We start from the raw sequence: 10,219 nt of genomic DNA on the forward strand, positions 1-10,219 counted from the left end.
TGGATTTGGAGTAGCAGAATAGGAGAAATGGATTTACAAAGGTATATTTAAATGCTGAAAATCACATTTAAATATTTACAGTGAAGAAAAGGTTGTTGGATTTGAATGAAAATTGCACCATTAAATAGGTTGCAATACTTTAGGATTTTAGGAATTGGAATCAATTTATCTCGACATATATTTTATCCTGTGGAATACTTGGAAAAGTGATAGAAAAAGAAAAAGAAAAAGGGCTCTGTGCCTGCTGGGCCAGAACAGGCGCAGCGCAGCAGGCCCAGCCAGAGAGGCGGCCCGGCGCACTGGTGCACGCGCGCACGCCAGATTTAAACCTGACGGGCGGGGGCTAGGCGTCAGGACGTGAGGCTGACGGATGGGCCCCACGGCCATCGTCGTCAACCCTGGGTCAGAGGGGGCGGAGAGCTCACCGGCGATGATGCAGGGCACGGCGAGGTCGGGCGAATGCACGGCTGGGCTCAGCGTCATGTCGCCGTTCGGGTGGAGGCGGAGTTGGACACCGAAGTAGCCTGGTTCGCCGGTGACGAGGTCATGCGGCGGAGGTGCTTTGGGCGTCCATGGTTCTGGCGATTCCCGGCTGCAAAAGAGTGGGGAAAGAGAGGGGAAGGGGGCAGTGGTGCTGCGTGGTTCCAGATCGAGAGAGAATGGGGCGGAGGAGGCCTGTACCATGCGAACGCCGCCGAGCCGATGCGGCGGAGCTCGAGCTCGATGTCGAGCTCAAGCGGCTCTGGGGACAAATGGGTGGCGCGGGAGGTGGATTAGGAGTGTGCGGGAGCGACATGGAGTGATAGAGAGGCTTGGGGTCGCCTTTTATAGGCTGGCCGAGGTCCACCGTAGGCGCGGCCTACGGGTGCCCGCGGGATCAGCTTGGGTGTCCGTTAGAGAGAGAATGGAGGGCTCGGCGGTGTTCATGAGAGTGGTCTAGGGTGCCAGGGAGAGAGAGGAGGACCGGGGCGAGCTGCAGGTGGGCCATAGGAGTGGCGCGAGCATTGGCCGAACGGGGCGGCATTCTGGCGCGAGCTGCAGGAGAGAGAGGAGGGCGCGGGAGCAAGTGGGCGGCCTGCTGGCATGGAGCGGACGTCGAGGGGCATCGACTGGCGCGCGGGGAGGCTCGAGGTGGCCGGGAGGCATGGCGTCAACGGTCGGGTGCCCTGCCAGGCGCTCCAGAGCGCGACTTTGGCCGGCATCCGCGGCTTTCCCGCATCCGCGCGTGTCCACTTGCGTCTGGCAGCTGAAGGGGGCATGTGCAAAAGCTGGGGAGTGCCTTGGATGCTCTGGAAGGCTGAGAGGAGAGAGGGAGGTTGAGAGAGAGAGAGAGAGGAACCCACTGTCCAGAGAAGAAAAATGGGGTTCTCCCCCATTCATCATTGCTTCCTCGGGCAGCAAAGCACACAGATGCTAGAGGGGGACTAGGAGGGGTCGTGGTAGAAAGTTGAGCCTACGGAGATTAGTGGAAGAGGCCAAAAAAGGTTTTTTTGTAAAGTGGCAGAAGGTGTTTGATGCTGGTTTGGGCAAGTAGATGGTTTCCATTTGCCATGAGATTCCACAGGGTGGAATGAAACATATAATTAGGGCCTTCCACCAATTTTGAGCTTATTTCGGCAAAGTTGCCAATGCAACTTTTGTAAACCCTAAAAATTAGCAGAAATGAACTTGTGCAGATCTAGTTGATCAAATCATTTCTCCTTGATGCACCACTTAGTGTAGTGGCCTCATTTGGTCATGTGAACATGATCACAAAAGTTGGGGTCAAGGAGATAAAGTTGGTAGTACAAAGTTGTTCAAATTTGATTCTGGTCAGAGAGGGTTTTGGTGCATTTTGGTGAACCAAACTGACCTTAATTGAGATGAGGATTTGCAAGATAACCACAATATGCATTTGTGACTTGCTGGATTTTCCTTGGATTTTTATGAAAATACTTCCTATGGAAATATTTCAAATCCTTGAAATGGGAAGAAATGGTTCTGGGAGGTTTTGTCCAATATTTTGAACATGGCCATGTGTTGAAACTCTTATATATGGAAATATATGTCCACTGAGTTTCCCTGATTTTTGACAAATATTTTTGAGACATTAAAATAATTTTTCCCTATTAAAGACCATTTTTGGCCTTAAGAAAAAGCTTTTAAATAAAATAGGAAAATAACTGTTAAAATTATATTTTTGTGGTTTATGGGAATCCTATATCTAATAGGTTTCAAATATACTCTTTGAAATATTTTTCATACCCCAAATCAAGTACTTGTAGTGCAAACCTCAACTCAAGGGTTTTTGGAAAACTAAATTTTGAAAATACTATTTGGCCAAATTATTTTTGTAGGAAAATACTATACTGTACTATACACATGGCATGATCATTGGGCAGAAGTTTGGGGCAAGGAGATGAAGTACAGAAGGTGGAGTAGTTTACTTTAAAGAGCACTTGAAAAATCACTCAGAGAAAACCAACTCCAAAATAAAAGCCAAATAATGCAAAAGTTTTTGTTGGACCAATTTTTCATGCTTTAATAATGCAAATGACATGTTACAAAATGCAGGGTGTGACAGACCTACCCCCCTTACAAGAATCTCGTCCCCGAGATTCCTAAACTAGGCTTTAAAGAGATACGGAAACTCGGATCTAAGGTAGTCTTCACGTTCCCAGGTTGCTTCTGCTTCAGTGTGGTTGCTCCATTGGACTTTGAAGTACTTGAAGGTGCGGCTTCGAGTGCGTTGCTCAGCCTCATCCAAAATGCAGATGGGCCTCTCACAGTAAGTCAAATCGGGTTGAAGATCAATGGCGTGGTGATTGACGTCCTTGTAAAGATCTGGCTTGTCTGGAACCTGGAGACACTTCCGTAGTTGTGACACGTGGAATACGTTGTGCACATCGGATAGTTCAGGTGGCAGTTTTCCAACTGGTAAGCCACTTCTCCTCGTCGGTCAGTGATCTTGAAGGGGCCGATGTATCTTGGGGCGAGCTTTCCTTTGACATGGAAGCGCTGGGTTCCCTTGAGAGGTGTGACCCAGAGATAGACATGGTCTCCAACTCGGAAGTTCATGTCTCTACGACGTGAGTCAGTGTAGCTCTTCTGCCTTGACTTGGCAGTCTTCAAATGCTCTCTGACAAGCTGGACTTGCTCTTCTACTTCACGGAGGATATCAGACCCAAAGACTAGTCCTTCTCCGGTCTCTGACCAATTGAGGGGTGTGCGGCACTTCCGTCCGTATAACACCTCAAATGGTGACATCTCAAGGATTGACTGATAACTGTTGTTGTAGGAGAACTCGGCGAAAGGGAGGCAATCTTCCCACCTAGCTCCATATGATAATACACAGGCTCGGAGCATGTCTTCGAGTATCTGATTCACTCGTTCTGTCTGACCTCCGGTCTGTGGGTGGAAAGCAGTGCTGAAGGACAACTTGGTCCCCATGGCCTCTTGGAACTTCTTCCAGAACCTTGAGGTAAACTGGGTTCCTCGGTCTGACACAATCTCCTTGGGAACACCATGAAGGCTTACGATTCTGTTGATGTAGAGGCTGGCTAGCTGGTTTCCCTTGTAGGTCGTTTTGACAGGAATGAAATAGGCTACTTTGGTCAAATGGTCGACTATGACCCAGATGGAGTCATGTCCCTTATTTGACCTGGGTAATCCAGTGATGAAGTCCATTCCGAATTTATCCCATTTCCATTCAGGCACCTTGAGAGGCTGTAACAATCCAGCGGGTCGCTGATGTTCAGCTTTGACCCTCTGGCATATGTCACACATAGTGACGAAAGTGGCTATCTCTCTCTTCATGCCATGCCACCAGAATCTTTCCTTTAGGTCTTCATACATCTTGGTTCCTCCGGGGTGGATGGAATACAGGTGTCATGAGCTTCTTGCAAGATCAAATTCTTGAGCTCAATCTTGTTGGGTACGCAAATGCGATTCCCAAACCACACAATTCCTTGCTCATCCTCTGAGAATCCTGGGGCCTTGCCTGCCTTGATCTTCCTCTTGATGCCTTCAATACTTCCGTGTCCCTTTTGAGCTTCCTTAACATCATCTATCAAGGTAGGCCTAACTTCGAGGTTGGCCAAGAATCCTAGTGCAACCAGTTCCAATCCGAAGCTTTCAAGTTCTACACACAAGGCGGGTAGCCTGTCCTTAAGCATAGCATTCAAGGAACAAGCCTTTCTGCTTAATGCATCTGCTACCACATTATCCTTTCTAGGGTGGTATTGAACACTAAGGTCATAATCCTTGATCAACTCTAGCCATCTTCTTTGCCTCATGTTCAATTCCTTCTGAGTGAAAATATACTTCAGACTTTTGTGATCCGTGTATATCTCACACCGCTTCCCTAGGAGGTAATGTCGCCATGTCTTCAGGGCATGAACTACATCTGCCAACTCGAGGTCATGAGTAGCATAGTTATCTTCATGAGGCCGTAGTTGCCTTGAAAGGTAAGCTACGACTCTGCCCTCTTGCATCAGAACACCTCCCAGTCCGGTTCTTGACGCATCACAATATATCACAAACTCCTTGTGTATATCTGGTGTGGCCAGCACTGGGGCGGTGGTCAGTCTCTTCTTCAGCTCCTAGAATCTCTCTTCGCACTTCGGCGTCCATTCAAACTTCTTGTCCTTCTTCAAGAGCTGAGTCATGGGTCGGGCAATGCTTGAGAATCCTTCAACGAACTTGCGGTAGTATCCTGCGAGTCCGAGGAAGCTCCTGACTTCCTTCACATTGCTTGGGGATTGCCATTCAGTCACGGCTTCAATCTTAGCGGGATCGACCGACAATCCTTCTTCGGTCAAAACATGACCCAAGAATCCAACCTCATGGAGCCAAAATTCGCACTTGCTAAACTTGGCATATAGTTGGTGCTCTCGAAGCTTGTCTAGGACCATCCTCAAGTGTTGCTCGTGCTCTTCTTTCATCTTCGAGAAGACAAGAATGTCATCAATGAAGACAACGACGAATTGTCCAAATATTCCATGAAGACCTTATTCATGAGATACATGAAGAAAGCTGGGGCATTGGTCAATCCAAAGGACATGACCGTGCACTCATACAGGCCATATCTGGTTACAAATGCCGTCTTCGGAATATCTTGGGGTCTGATTTTCAGCTGGTAGTACCCAGATCTAAGGTCGATCTTGGCGAACACCTTGGCCCCATTGAGTTGAACGAACAGATCTTCAATCTTGGGAAGTGGATACTTGTTCTTGATTGTAACTTCATTGAGGGAATGATAGTCAATGCATAAGCGGATAGTACCATCCTTCTTTGCCACAAACAGAACGGGTGATCCCCAAGGGGAGGCACTAGGGCGGATAAATCCCTTCCTCAACTGCTCTTCCAGTTGCTTCTTCAACTCTGCTAACTCTTCCGATCCCATTCTATAAGGCTTCTTATAGATGGGTCCTGCTCCGGGTATGAGCTCGTTGATGAACTCAATGTCTCGGTCAGGAGGCATTCCCGGTAGCTCATCAGGAAAGACATCAGGGTATTCGCATACTTCCGGCACTTGCTCCAATCCAACTTTAGTCAGACAGTTGACTTGGTCGGCTTGAGCAGAGGAGGGGTTGGAGGCAAATTTAACTTCGACTCCTTGGTCATTGGTCACAGTGACAGTCCGGTTGGCACAATCTAACAAGACTTGGTGCTTGATGAGCCAATCCATTCCTAAGATCACATCCAAGCCTTGCGATCTTAAGATGATAAGGTCCGCTAGGAAGTCTACCCCTACTATAGTCACTCCACCAATTTCCATTATCAGGGTGAAGTAAACTCCAAGGTCAGGCGTATATAAATCCCTAAATCAACTCCAACAATTTATCCAATCTCCTAGTTTACCATCCATCGAGAACATGGTATCATGATCGAGACCTTTAATCTAAATCCAATTTACTTAGGGGCAATGAGAGTCATGCTACTCTATTGACTGATCCCACCAAGTTCATCTACTAGCATGAAAGCCTTATAATCCACCGCAGAGTCTTTGAAAATTCCTCAAGGTCTCTGATATAAACTCATCACGTCATTTGTCCTATGTTCATTGGTCTTTCCTATGGCATCGTCAGTTCTGGTGCTACCTTAGGATGAAAATGTGCTCGTTCACTATGCCCATTAGTTCCATAATGAACCCAGTGATAAGCAAGGACTTCTGTACCTTAACTTGTTTTCTTGCAATTCTGTGGGTTAAGCACATGGTTAAGGATTCGAGCTGGGGTATCTTGTGAAGTCTCGATGGGTCTAGGAATGGGTTTCTAGTCTTGAGGGCCAACCATAACTCTACGGGGCTGCACTTGGTCTAGGAGGTTGTAGCAAAAGTCTTTAGTGCTTGTTGGCTGCCGAGGTGGAATCCTTGGTGTAGCTTGTCTTGCTGGTCTTCAGTTGAGGAGAGAGATGAGAGGGGAAAGTAGCATAGAGGAGGGGAATGCCTAAAGGGGTTCTATAGTGCAAGTGTAGACAAATAGGTTCAAGAAGGGCCAAACAAAAGAAATAACGTAAGGAAGGTGATATAGTCACGTACTTGTTGCCTTGGCAAAAGTGCGACCTATACCAAAACACAACCAATAAAACAAGCAACACACAATCATGGTTCTATTCGAACCATCATACGGACTCGACTGCGCATAGGGGGGGTACACGACTCATCCTACCCTAGGGGTTCTCGGACTCAGTAGTCGTACCTTGTGCCTCGTGCAGTCTTCTGAGTTTTCCTCTGGTGTTTCTACGTCTCTTGTAGTTGTTCGATGAAATGATCTGGCTTGAGCCTGAAGAGTCTTCAACAACTTCTCGCCTTTTGAAGTGATGGGGTGAAGGTGGCTCCTCGTAGCAGGCATTGACTCGGTCTTCTGTTTTCTTCTTAATCATGACGATCCCTTTTGCCTTCTAAGGCGTTGACGGTACCAGGCGGCAATCCTTTATGCAATGATATTGGCAAGGCATGGTAGAGGTCCAACATGTCGGTTATGTTGATGACAACATCAACACCAAGAGCAGGGGATGAAGAGAACCATTTTCCTGCTCACTATAGTGAGGCGGACCAAATGGCTAGGTTCTCATCCACCGGTGGTTGCCGATGCATCAACGACAAGGACATGGTTGCTCTATTAGCGATGTATATCATGATCTTGCATTTCCCATGCCCTAATCATCATAGGCTAAGGTTGCATCATCTTGGGGAAAATTCAAAGGTGTCACCATCTTCTGGGTCTTGGTTTCCTCAATCATTGAGAAGGTATTTTCCATCTTGTCGTGGTGTTGCCAAGCTCGTGTTCAGAAGGTGTGGGTGAATGTCTGACAAGGCATCTTCCTTATGGATTATCCACGAGGATTACAAGGAATCCACTAGTCAGGGGCATAAGGGTTCTAGCGACCAAGAGTTTTGAAGGGGAAGAGATCAATAAGGAAAGTATACCTTGGTTTTCGAAAAACTGAGAAGGGAAGAGAAGTATAAATAGTTTTGAAAACTGGTAATAGTTTTGAAAATAGTCTTAACCCTAACTAAGGACCATGCTAACTAAGGCTCCCTATAGTCAGGATGGCTCTGATACCAGCTCTGTGGGGACCCCGACTCATAAGTCGTGATCACCGAATGCACGTGTATAGTGATCCCAGAGATCAATGCTCACTGAACACACAGAAGCTGAATAACAAGAGTCTTATATCCATAGATATCGTCTTACACAAATTATGACCATTATGGTCAAGTCCTACATAGATGAAGCCACAAGGGCTGAATACCAAATAAACTTAAGCAGCGGAAATTCTTCGTCGATAAGTAGAACCCATGCCATCTGCCTTAACCCTACAGGCATTCTGACCGGGAAACGTCCTAGTTCGCATGTTCGTCCTCAAAGAACTCTTCTTCGAACTCCTGTTCTTCCATGCCTGGCCGATTAAATAACCAGTGGCAAGCCAATGAGTACTTTGAATGTACTCGCAAGCAACCCATGTTTTGGTTCAAAGTACAACAATGCATGATATAGGTAAATTTTTGTGGAAAGCTAGTTTTTGAGTGCTATGACATGTTCAACCACGTGTAAGACATGCATCAGGAGAATTCAATTAACCATGAGGACAGGTTACAGATATCAACATAAATAGAGTGGGCATCAACCCATCTCAATCATGTCAAGTCCTTTGACTTGACCCATGTAGATCTTCCCACTTATCGAAACACACACACTGGTTGGTAACATGTGGACGTAGCCCAAGAGCGGTTACCCAACTATCCTTGACCGTGGACATGGCTATTCGAATAGTTTTACACTCTGCAGAGGTTGCACACTTTACCCACAAGATCCGGGGAACTTCCATATCAGCCACGACCCGCGGTACCTCAAGTACCTGGGGTAAGCACCCGATCACTATCTTTCCCTAGACGACACTAACATAGAGTCCACTCGATTGGCAATAACCCCCGTGCCCAACATTTCACATCTTAAAATTATGGAGCCTTGCTCCCATTTTCATCACATACCACAAGCACGGGGTACCAACGGTGTGTCCGGTGCCCTGTGAAGACAGTCATGGCCGCCCTACCTGGCACGACCCCGTCCCGAGAGAGCGCAGCAACAACTCTCCCGTCACTAGTAATGCGGGCTCCAAGCTAGTATCGGCCTAGGTAATCAATAATGTCCTTTCCCATATAAGGGTAGAGTGGTTGCGCATGTAAGGTTGGAATAACGGTTGCAACTTAAACCAATCCGGTTTGAAAAACAACACACACACACTTGCCTCGGTACAGCACTTCATCATCAAGTGGCTACCCAGCTCATCATCTCCCCCAGGCATAAGTGGCACCCGATGGGGTTTTCGAAAAGTCTTTTGAAAATATTTTGTCTCCATCACCATGCATATACCCGTCCCCTTTTTGCGTAGCAACTACTTTAGCATCCTATCTACTCCCACCGGCATAACCCTCATAAGGAGGTAGGGTCATGCACCATGCAAGTATCAATGAGGAAGTAACGGAGGCAAACCATCAAAGGGGTTCCACCCCATCATGATTCCATTGCAACAACAATATGGTGCTATATGTCATGCATAAAAAGGGTTTCATAGACATGGTCAAAGGGCTGCTTGCCTGGCTCAACAAAGTCTTCTGGGTCTTCAAAGTCTCCTGGTCCAACTCCTTCGTCAGCAACGCAATCTATCGTTGCAAAATAATAACGAGAAAAATAAGGCAATAATAAAACAGAAAAACCAAAGTGCTCAGAAAAATGTCAACTCATTTTTGTTAAATACTAGGTTGAAAACTAAGAAGGGGAAAAATTCCTAGTTGGGGATTTGGAGTAGCAGAATAGGAGAAATGGACTTACAAAGGTATATTTAAATGCTGAAAATCACATTTAAATATTTACATTGAAGAAAAGGTTGTTGGATTTGAATGAAAATTGCACCATTAAATAGGTTGCAATACTTTAGGATTTTAGGAATTGGAATCAATTTATTTGGACATATATTTTATCCTATGGAATTCTTGGAAAAGTGATAGAAAAAGAAAAAGAAAAAGGGCTCTACGCTTGCTCGGCCAGAACAGGCGCAGCGCAGAAGGCCCAGCCAGAGAGGCGGCCCGGCGCACTGGTGCACGCGCGTGCGCCAGATTTAAACCTAATGGGCGGGGCCCAGGCGTCAGGATGTGAGGCTGACGGACGGGCCCCACGGCCGTCGTCGTCAACCCTGGGTCAGAGGGGGCGGCGAGCTCACCGGCGACGATGCAGGGCACGGCGAGGTCGAGCGAGGGCACAGCTGGGCTCAGCGTCCTGTCGCCGTTCGGGTGGAGGTGGAGTTGGACACCGGAGCAGCCTGGTTCACCGGCAACGAGGTCACGCGGCGGAGGTGCTTCGGGCGTCGATGGTTCCGGCCGTTCTCGGCTGCAAAAGAGTGGGGAAAGAGAGGGGAAGGAGTCAGTGGTGCTGTGTGGTTCCAAATCAAGAGAGAACGGGGGCAGAGGAGGCCTGTACCGTGCGAACACCGACGAGCCGAGGCGGCGGAGCTCGAGCTCAATCTCGATATCGAGCGGCTCTGGTGACAAATGGGTGGTGCGGGAGGTGGATTAGGAGCATGGGGGAGTGACAGGGAGTGATAGAGAGGCTCGGGGTCGCCTTTTATAGGCTGGCCGAGGTCCACCGTAGGCGCGGCCTACGGGTGCCCGCGGGATCGGCTCGGGTGTCCGTTAGAGAGGGAATGGAGGGCTCGGGGGTGTTCGTGAGAGTGGTCT

Source organism: Triticum urartu, chromosome 5A (genome assembly GCF_056163025.1).
Source record: "Triticum urartu cultivar PI428250 chromosome 5A, HENAU_Tu73, whole genome shotgun sequence".
Classification (NCBI taxonomy): Eukaryota; Viridiplantae; Streptophyta; class Magnoliopsida; order Poales; family Poaceae; genus Triticum; species Triticum urartu.